The following is a 12,029-nucleotide window of genomic DNA, read 5'->3' on the forward strand; positions in this document are numbered from 1 at the left end:
TCAGAGGGCAATATAGAAATTGAAAGAATCCACTGATTTCCTCCTCAAAGAGATCTCCAAAAGAAAACTCCTAGGAATATTGTATCCAAATTCTAGAGTTCCCAGGTCAAGGAAAAAATATTACAAGCAGCTAGAAAGAAACAATTCAAGTATTGTGGAAACATAATCAGGATAACACAAGATTTAGCAGCTTCTACATTAAGGGACTGCAGGGCGTGGAAGATAGTATTCTGGAGGGCAAAGGAGATAAGATTACAGCCAAGAATCACCTACCTAGCAAAACTGAGTATAATCCTTCAGGGGGAAAAATGTTCATTCAGTGAAATAGAGGACTTTCAAGCATTCTTAATAAAAAGACCAGAGCTGAATAGAAAATTTGACTATCAAATATGAGACTCAAGTGGAATATGAAGAGGTAAACAGAAAAGAGAAATCGTAAGAGACTTATTAAGGTTGAACTGTTTACATTCCTGCATGGAAAGATGATATTTGTAACTCATGAGACCTTTGTCAGTATTAGGGTAGTTGGAGGGAAAAAAATTATGTGTATGTATGTAGATAGATAGATAGAGGGCACAGTATGAGTTGAAGATGAAGAGGTCATATCTGGAGAATAAAATTAAGGGGTGAGAGAGGATTATACTAGGAAAAGGAGAAAGAGAGAGGTAGAACAAGGTAAATTATCTCAGAAAAAAAAACAGAGAAGGCTCTTTTAGTGGAGGGGAAACAGGGGAAGGTGAGAGGGAATGAGTGAATCTTATTCTCATAGGATTGACTTAAGGAGGGAATAACATACACACTCAATTGGGTATGGAAATCTGTCTTACCCTACAGGAAAATGGGGGGGGGGGAGGGGACAAGAGAGTAGGAGGATGATAGAGAGGAGAATAGATTGGGAAAACAGGCAATCAGAAGCAAATACTTCTGAGTAGAGACAGGGCCAAAAGAAAGAATAGAATAAATGGGGGGGTAGGATAGGATTAAGGGAAATAGAGTTACTTTTTCACAGCATGTCTACTATGGAAGTGTTTTGCATAACTGCACATGTATGACCTATTTTGAGTTGCTTACCTTTTCAATGAGGGTGGATGGGGAGGGAGGAAGGGAAAGAATTTGGAACCCAAAGTTTTAAAAACACATGTTTAAAAAAATGTTTTCACATTCAACTGGGAAATAAGAAATATAGGAAATGGGGTACAGAAATCTATCCTGCTCTACTGGAAAATAGAAAGGGAAGGGGATAAGGCGGGGGGAATAGAAGGGAAGGTAGACTAGGGGAAGGGGTATTCAGAATGCATGCCATCTTGGGGTGGGGGAGGGGCAAGGTGGGGTGAGAATTTGGAACTCAAAATCTTGTTGAAGTGAATGTTAAAAACTAAAAATAAATAAATTTATAATTAAAAACAATAAAAATGGTTGAACAAGAAATTGTTTTGTAGACTTTAGTTTTCATGGTAGACGATGTAAGATATTTATCTAAATCTTACTTCTCCCAAACTGCTTTGTAGTTTTCTCATAGATCTTGTCAAATAAGCTATCCTCTTCTCCAGATAATTTATATTTTCAGGTATATTAAATATTAAGTTAATAAGTGGACTTTTTTTTCCAATTCTTCCTTGTTTAGACTTTCATGAAGTGATAAACTCAAACAAGAATGAGGAAAATAATAAGCATAGTGACTAAAATATGTAGAGGAAAAAAGTGTTTAAATGATCAAAATTGAATGCTTTGAAATTATTATGATCAAGCTGTACTCTAAAGACTACCTATGAAAATGTATCTCATCAACTTCTTTGCAGAGGTGGCTGACAATGGATTGTTGTTCATTCATTTTTCAGTTGTGTCTGACTCTTCATGACCCCATTATTTTTTTGTTTTCTTTTGTTTTGTTTTTGGCAAAGATACTAAAGTGGTTTACTATTTCCTTCTCCAGCTTATTTTACGTATGAGGAAACTAAGGCAAAGACGGTTAAGTGAGTTGCCAAGGGTCAAACAGCTAGTAAGTACCTAAGGCCAGATTTAAACTCACTAAGATGAGTCTTTCTGACTCCATGCCTAGCACTCTATCCACTGCTCCATCTAGGTGCCATATGCTATGGAGCACTAAATATGAGGTGAATGTGTGTGTGTGTGTGTTGATTATTTTTGTGAATTCTCTCCCCCTACACACAGGCTTTTTTATTCTTTTCTATGCACAATGACTGTTTGGGACATGAGATACATATATTAAAAATAAACTAACTATATATCATTGTTCCTTAGATACATACATGCATTCATATATGTGTGTCTATGTATGCACACATGTATATATTTATATATAATATGTGCATGTGTATACATATGTATGTATGTATTACACGCATGTATGCACACACATTCTCAAAAGACAAATTGTAAACTATTTACAACCACCTGAAATATGTTGTCCTGGCTAAACCATATATATAGTCTTGTGCTAAGTATTGAAAACACACTTTAGTAAAGAAATTGACAATCTGGAGAGGTAGATGATGACAGCAGTAAATAACACATCGTGTGAGTATGTGTATATGTATTTATATGTACATACATATACATGTGTGTGCATATATACATATATAAATGTAGATATGTGTATATGTGTGTATACAGATAAATATACACATAGATATACCCTATTTGAAATCATTTTACATACATAGGTTTTAAGATACCTTACTTCATATATATGAAGAAATACATAAATCTACTTAGCTATCTATATTCATGTCTATCTTCATAGATATGAAGAGAAAACAGCAAATGTGAAAAATAACCTAAGTTTAGAATTCATGATTAACTTTCTACCAATTTTCTGTTACAAGATTATTATACTGTTCATTTCAATGCATGACAAAGCACTGATGCAGATGTCAGGGTTCCCTTGGGCCTCTAGATTTATGATTTCACTTGTGAGCTTAGACATTTTCAGTCTCTTTTTGTTTTCCTCTCACTTACATCACTTGCTTTCAATTTGTTCATCTGTGAAATGACTCCATTGATATGGCAGATTTTTAAGGTGTTTTCCAAGCCCATGATGCAATAGCATTTTACATTCCTGCCATTCTGTCCTTAGTCCAGGTATAGACTATTCCCACTTTACTTCTAACCATCCTGTTTCTGATTTCACTCCTTCCTTGCCAATCATGAATTCTGGTATAAGTTGCTTTCTTTCCTTTCTGATTCAATCATTCCCTCCAACATCAAGTAGTACGTCCATTTAACCTCACAAAAACAACTAACATATTTCAGTCCATCACTTGAGGATTTTCTTGGACAGCAAATGAGGTTAACTCAGCTGGTTCAGTTTTCTAGTGCATAAATGTTTTGAATCTTCTACTATTGTTTCTTTCTCCTCATTTTAATTCAGTTGTATATTTCGAAAGTACCTAATGGGTAAAGAATAACAGTATATTCCACTGGGAGAGCAGAAAAGGAATCTGGCTAAAAACAAGTGGCAGAATAGCTAAGAAAGTAAAAAGAAAATGTCTGCAGTAAAAATACATGATTTTAATTTACCTTTTTGTTCCTCTGACCTAATGCAGAAATCAATCTAAAAACAAAATATGGCTCAATTCATTCTTCAAATTGCTATCTATTGAGTATCCAGGAGGTGAAGCATTAGTAGGTTAATTCCTATAAATAAATTTAATCAATAAATTTAATAAATTCATTAATAAACTTAAGACCCAGAATTTTTTTTTAATTTTTTTTCCTCAACTCTTTTTCCTTACTTTTCTTTTTCTACTTTGTGCTGGACTTGCAGCTTCAAATAATATGTGTGTAATAAAATGTTTCATCAATGAATAATTTGTTGTTGCCTTGTTGTGCACATACTTTTACTCGTATGAGGTATAAATATTATTTCTCCAGAAGAACAATTTAGACATGACTACACAGGGAATTTGAAGACTGTACATTGCTTTATTTTCTAAGTCTACTCTGTGTTCAATATTACAGTACAAATATTACTATTAACATAGTTAGCATACTCCCTAATATTGATTTTGGAAACTTAACATTATTTTAAAATGAAGGTAAAATGTTTAAAAAAAACAATAAACAAGATATTTTCTGAATGGAAAAATATTATTATAAAAAGCCTAGATTTTGCTGTATTTTTAAATCAAGTAGAAAAGAAAATACTTTTTTTCTAGTAGTAGAAAGAAAAATCATACTTGACAGAGCTTCATAAAACAACAAAAGCAATTCAAAGATGAAAGTGCTGTATAGGAAGAACTAAATTTTCTGAATCAGGCATTTGATTTTAACTGCAATAGAGCACCAAAAGTAAAAAAAAACTTTCAAAAATTATCATAATGGTTACAAATTGCTTCTAACTAAACTTTTGAACCTTCTTTGTAAGTTCAGATCTGCATATATTGAATACATTTTAAATTGGTCAGGCATATTCTTCTGTTTGCCCCCAGATTGCAAAATTAAGCTGCATTTGAAAAGATGCAAATGTAGACTTGACCTCAGGGAAAAACAAACAAAAAAAAAGGAAGAAACTCCCTTAATAAAGAGTTTTTTTCATGGAATGATCTGCCCTAGGAGGTAGTGAGTTCTCCCTAACTTGAGGTCTTTAAACAAAGTCTAAAGGATTTCTTGTAGAAGAAATCCCATCTCAGCTATGAGTTCCATTCGATATCTATGCAAGCCTCTGGAACTCTGTATTTGTCATTATTTTTCATTAATCCTACACCAGTTTGGGCATTCCTATTAAAATAATCTTTTAACCCTATGAATTTAAGCTATTTACCCATATGTTGTTATAGAGTTGTAAATTACCCACTCCAACTCTGTCAAGTGAGGCTTCTTTTTTCTTTTTTTTTTTTTTTGAAATGTTAGAGGGCTGCAACTTATGGGGAAATAAACTTGTTGACTCAGTAACAGTACACAAATGTTAAGGGATCCCTAATGTAGATGAGGATGTGATGTGTGTAAGTGTGTGTGTGTGTGAGTGTGTGTGTGTATGTGTAGAGAATGAGATGCAGACAGTTATAGGTATAATGATAGAAGAAAGAAGTTACAAGGAAATTGGCAGGTCACATTGAGGTTGAAACCATCAGGCAAAAGTTGATTGAATATGCATATTTACTCTAGAGCTGCCAGGAGAAGGACATAAGCTTTGCAATTTAGCCATAGGGCTTTATTGAGATGAATCTTTCCTCTAAACCTGTAAGTTCATCAGTGTGGGGAGCTCACAGTAAGGAAACCGTCTCTGTAACATATGATCAGAGAGTTGGCAGGGGGTTCTGCAAGGATAAGTGATTTGACTAGAGTCTCATAGACAGTTTGTGTTAGAGGGAGGAATTGAACTCAAGCCTTCCAAGTTCCCAGGCTAGTCTTCTACTTAACATGCCATGATTCATCTCATTTAGATAAACTTGCACTACTTAGATTTCATTTAATGGTAGTCCTCCCCATACTTCAAAAATGTAAGTTCTTAGTAGGATGTGAATGTTTCTGTAAAGCTTTTTTTCTGCTTTAAGAGAAAAAAAAATATTTCCCTACCAAAAATTATCTTATGTAGTTGGAATGAAAAAAAAAAGAAAAAAAAACTCTAGTTACAGCGCTCAGGTAATTTTATTTTGACGGATGACTACTTGTCTTCTTTGGGAATCGAATTTTTTTTTTCACTAGCTTGTTATGGTTTTCCTGTTTCTCCCAGAATCTTCACTGCTCACTTAGACTCCATGCTTGATAACTTTTTCAACTTACCTGAAGGGTACTTCTGTTGAGAAGAGACACTCTGAGGTAAGATCAATCTTGCTAATAGTAAAGTGAATTGGGCCACCTTGGTTGGTGTTACAGGTTATTTAGCATAAACATATGTGTTCCCATTAAGAGCCATCTTTTCTCCAAATACAATGAGTCACTTGTGTAAGAAATTTTGTTTATAAATCTGAAACTAATTTCCCTAGTCTGCTCTCTATGTGCCATGTGGCAAAACTATACAAATGTCACTTTGCAAATACAGAGATTATTTGTGAAGAATTCCTTGCCATAGTAATTTATGTCAGGTTTTACTCAAAGGATAGCACATAAATATCATATAAAACTAAGAGGGATAGTTTAATATCACCTACATGTAGTTCTTTATTTTTGGGGGATTTCTTTTAACCATCCTATTGTGTTTATCATTGTCATGAATAATTGAGTTTTACTGTATTTAATCTGTGATTATAATTCATGAAAGTTGCATGATCTAGTGGGGAAGTATCATGGAATCAAAGGTTTAGAGTTGGAAAAGACCATAGAGGTTATCCTGCATAAAACCCTCTTTCACAGATGAGAGGAAACTGAAGCATAAAAAGGGAAATATATTTATTAAGTTTTCATTGATAGTACTAGCAGAGCCAGCTTTTGAAGCCAGACCTTCTGACAGTGAATCTGGTGCTTTTTTTTTCATTATTCAATATTATTTGGGCTTTGAATCAGGAAAATTAGGTTCAAATCCCACTTTTGTTGTTTACTATTTGTGTTACCCTGTACATATTTAAACTCTATTGTTCATCAGGCAACTTCTTCTAGGATTTATCTCCCAAATTATATAGCAGTAAAAGATATGTAGTCACAGAATTGTGTAATATTACAGATAGAAGAGACCTTAATGATTATCTTGTTCCAGCATTACTCTTAGTTAACAATGCTTAGTTTCCCAGTTCCTTCAGGATTCACTGAAGATCCCATGTACACAAGAAGGTTTTTCCTGGTCCACCCAGGTGATATATCCTTCCCCTCTCAAAGTGACTTTCATCTAAGCTGTATATACATATATATATGTGTGTGTGTGTGTGTGTGTGTGTGTGTGTGTGTATGTATGTATATATGTATATATCTTCCTGAGGCAGAGTTAAGGTTTTTGACTTCTTTGTCTCTCCAGTTTCTAGCACAAAGACCAGCTCATAGTAAGTACTTAAAAAATACTTGTTGACTTGACTTGAAAGGAGATCTTCACTGGAACATAATTGACAGCTGGTGATGTAATATTTGCCTGAAGACTTCCATATAGGAGCAATCATAGGTAACCTATTCCTTATTTGAATAGTTGTAATTGGTACAGTGCTTTTTTGCTCACATCAAAACTAAACTAGCTTCCACTCCATTTAGCCTTCACCACACAGGGTGGAATTAGTTTCCACTGTATTTTCCTTTATCTGTCCTCTACAGTTAACAAGAATGAATCTATTTCCTTTTTTACACGGCAGCCCTTTAAATACTTAAAGACAGTGATCACCTTTTCTAGAACCTTAGTTGCTTCAACCATCCTCAATTGTCATGGACTCAAAATCCTTTGTTTCCCCATCCTATTTTGTCTTATTGTGGACACTGTTCATTTTGTCACTGTTCTTCCTGAGTTCTGACAACTCGCACAGAATACAATACTCCACTTGTGGTCAGGCCAGGGTCAAGTGCTGAGGGACTATCATTTCCTTATTCCTGGAAGCTATTTCCTTTTACTATAGCCAAGATTGCATTAATTTCTTTGACAGTCATATGTCTTTGTTAACTCATATTGAGAATTCGCTGATAACTTGAAGATTTCAAGACTCAGGAGAGCTTAAATTTATTAATATTACCTTGAATTTCATTCTATGATTTTCACTCCAAGTCCTTATGTAGCCTGGGCGTGGAATCAAACCCACCTTCTCAAGCTGTTAACTGGGAAGTTAGAGGATGAGGCCTGGATGAAACACCTGACTCGGGTTTGTTGTCAGGATCAAATGAGGTAACATTTGAAAAAGTGCTTAGCAGTGCCTGGCACATAGTAAACACTATAAAAATGCTTAATTCCTTTCTTTTCCTTCCCATCTCAAGACATATTGTCCAGGGATGTCATGTCCTACAAATGGCCTGGCATTCTTTCTTTCTATTGAGGCTGGCTAATTCTGGTAGGACTGAAATTCCCTGAGTGAAGCATTCTGCAGAGGTACCACTCTATCTCCATTCAGAGTCTTTCCATGAACCTCAAGAAAGAGAACAATGGGATGGGGAGTTGTTCAATGTCACTGCCTATGAGAGAAGTTTTCTGCTTACTTAACTTTCTCTTACCAGAATAAGGCTGACTGAGGTTGTGTTTAATTTTGTTTTTGTTGTAAATCTTTTCCCTGCTTTATGAAAGCTATAATAATATGAATAATTGACAAAAATCTCTTTAGTTCTTCTTCAACCTCCAGTAGGTAAAAGATCCCAGTGATTAGAAAAATAAATTTCTCCTTTCTATCTCTCTGTCTCATTTTTTTGTCTATCTCTGTCTCTGTTCTTTCTGCTTCTCTGTCTCTGTCTCTGTCTCTGTCTCTCTCTTTCTCTCTCTCCTCCTGTTTCTGTGTGTGTGTCTTTCTCTGTCTACATCTGTGTGTGTGTCTCTCTATCTCTGTCTCATTCTGTTTCAATCTGTCTTTCTCTCTTCAGAATCTTCCCACTTCATTGCTTCTTTTAATCTCCTCAATACATAAACATACTTAGGCCCAAGGTTGCATACACATGCATACACATACATCCCCCAAATGAATTCTTTCTTCATATAAGTAGTTTCTTTAGAGAAAAACATGGCCAATACAGAAAGCAAACAGACTTTAAAAAATAGAATATGCTTAGCAAGAAAGCCAGAGTGAAAATACAAAGAGTTAGTGGGAGTTTTGCCATTGCCATTCTTGGCAAAAAAAAAAAAAAACAGCCCCCACCATTTTGCACTGGTTCCTGGAAATCTCACTCATCATCTCAGTTTTGTCTCCCCTGAAGTCTACGGTCATGGCAGTGATAGAGATGTCCCTGGTAGGCATCTGCTCAACTCTCTCTTCTGGTTTCTCACTTACTCCGGTGTAAAGCAAAGCTACAATAATGAATAGAATAGAGTTGATCCTCCAAGTATGCATATTATGGATAATACTTCTCATTTATAAATCTCTAAGGTCTTTACTCTCTGATCCCTTCCTACATTTTCTGTGTCTTTCCTCTTACTCCCCTCCACCTACTTTGTAACACAAGTACACTAGCCTTCTGGCTGTGTCTCTATCTCAACTTTCTAAGCCTTTTCTCTGGGTGTTCTCCATACATGGAATTTTATCCTTCCTCATCTCAATTCCTATTTTCCTTCAAATCCTACCTTCTGCCGAAAGCTTTTTCCAGTCCCCCTCAACTATTAATATCCTTCCCTGTCAGAATGCATTCTATCTTTTGTCTGACACATACATATACATACATGTCTGTATATGTATATATGTGTGTGTGTGTGTTTTATCTATATATGTGTATATGTATATACAATTTGTACTTAGTAATTTACAAGTAAACTCCCTCATTAGAATGTGAGATGCTTGAGGTCAGGGACTTCCCTCTCTTTATATTCCCAGTGATTAACACAGTGCTTGGTACATATTAAGTGCTTTATTCTACTTGACTGACTATCACACTCACTCAATCTATAAATAGTAAATATAGTAAGTAAATATAATCACATTCTAGTTATATGGGTAATTTCCAATTGCTTTTACTTTATGTTGAGAGAAAAAGATGGTTCAATACATTAAGCAGTGAATTTATATGGTGATAATGCATACAGTATCTTTTTTACTCACATGAGAAGAATGATATAGTTCCTTAAACCATTCATCAAAAGAAATCCGTTTCATAGTTTGGTATAGTCCAAATAGTTTTCATTACATCATGGTTGAGTACTTTAAAATATTATATATTATATATACATACATATATATGTATATATATATATATATATACTGTTAATTGTACTAAATCATGATATTAAGATGTTCAACAAAACTCCTTTCAGATTTTGATTTGCAACATTTGTCTGCAAGTGAAGAAAAACAAGAATATGGTTACGTAGGTAGCAGAAACAATGACCTTGTTTTCTGGACTAGATTTATCTCTCTGCCTCATCATCACCCTACTTTAAATTTATCTACATGAGAGAATAGAAGATACTAGAGGTCTGAAACCTGGAGAATCTCAAAACCCTGAGCTATTTAGCATTCAAGTGGTTGTTGTCCTTCTTGCTCACAGAGGACCAAAATGACATCACTATGTTGGGGTCAAGATACGTTGTGTCCAACTGGCTATCAGACCAGTATCAGCTCAGAAGGCTCTATCACAGGTTGGCCACAAATAGTCCATAGGACCATTTGGAGTGGAGATGTTTCTAAATTTGTGCACCTCACATTTCTTTTGAGCTTTCACAATTCTGCTTTGATCACAGAGCACAGATCTTTTTTGAAGTGGGCACACCATTCTGGATAATCCTGTGCCAATGTCTCCCATGTTTCACAATCAATTCCAAAATTCTTCAGAGAGACCTTAAGGGTGTCCTTGTATTATTCCTTTGGACCACCATGTGAGCTCTTGCCTTGTGTGAGTTCTCTGGGAAACAGTCTTTTAGGAAAACATACTTCTGGCAATTGAACAATGTAGCCAGACCATCAGGGTTGCACTTTCTGCAGTAGAGTTTGAATGCTTAGCAGTTCAGCTTGAGAAAAGACCTCAGTGTCTGGTAACTTATCTTGCTGAGTGATCTTCAGAATATTCTTAAGACAACGCAAATGGAAGTGATTCAGTTTTATGGCAAGTCACTCTTACACTGTCCAGATTTCACAGAAATACACCAATAAGATAGGCACAATAGCTCTGCAGACCTTCAGTTTGATAGGGAGTCTAATAACCATTCTCTCCCATATTTTTCTTTAAAGCCTAGTTCTATAAATGCATGTGTCAATTTCATCATCTTATGTGTACATCCCTGCAAAGTAGACTGCCAAGGTAAGTGAACTTATTCACAGTAATCAAAATTTCTCCATTTGCTGGAACTGATGGTTCCATGTATGCATGGTGTGGTGGTGGAGAACGTGTGTTTGCTTGGTGTAAATTGTGAGGTCAAAAATAGGACAAGTAGCATAGAATGGATCCATACTTTGTTTCATCTCATCCTCATAGGCTGCATTGAGTGCATAATCACCTGTGAACAAAAACGTCTCATACCAACTTCCTTCTACTTCAGTTTTAGCTTCTATCCTTTTCAAGTTAAGTAATGTATCATCAGTGTGCTAGCTTACCTTGACTCCATTTTCATCCTCATTGAAGGCATTTAACAACATCACTGAAAACTTCATGTTTTTTAATTTATTTATTTTTAGTTTTCAACATTTACTTCCACAAGATTTTGAGTTCCAAATTTTCTCACCATCTCACCACTCCCCCAACCCCAAGATAGCATGCATTCTGAATACCCCTTCCCCTAATCTACCCTCCCTTCTATCTCACCTCCCCCTTTTCTTATCCCCTTCCCCTTTTATTTTCCTGTAGGGCAGAATAGATTTCTATACCCCATTTCCTGTATTTCTTATTTCCCAGTTGCATATGAAAACAACTTTTTAACATGTGTTTTTAAAACTTTGTGTTCTAAATTTTCTCCCTTCTTTCCTCCCCACCCACTCTCATTGAACAGGCAAGCAACTTGACACAGGTAATACATGTGTAATTATGCAAAACACTTCCATAGTAGTCATGTTGTGAAAAAAACTATATTTCCCTTAATCCTATCTCACCCACCCCCATTTATTCTGTTCTCTCTTTTGATCCTGTCCCACCTCAGAAGTGTTTGCTTCTGATTACCCCCTCCCCCAATCTGCCTTCTCCTCTATCATCCTGTTGCTCTCTTGTCCCCTTACCCCCCTATTTTCTTGTAGGGTAAGATAGATTTCTATGCCCAATTGAGTATGTATGTTATACCCTTCTTAAGCCAAATCTTATGACAATAAGATTCACTCATTCCCTGTCACCTTCCCCTGCTTCCCCTCCTCTATAAAATTATTTTCTTGTTTTATTTGAGATAATTTACCCCATTGTACCTCTCCCTTTCTCCTTCTCCCAGTATAATCCTCTCTCACCCCTTAATTTTATTCTCCAGATATCATCCCTTCATCTTTAACTCACCCTGTACCCTCTATCTATCTATCTATCTATCTATCTATCTATCTATCTATCTATCT

This window comes from Vombatus ursinus, unplaced genomic scaffold (assembly GCF_900497805.2).
Source record: "Vombatus ursinus unplaced genomic scaffold, bare-nosed wombat genome assembly UNPS02014812.1, whole genome shotgun sequence".
NCBI classification, from domain to species: domain Eukaryota; kingdom Metazoa; phylum Chordata; class Mammalia; order Diprotodontia; family Vombatidae; genus Vombatus; species Vombatus ursinus.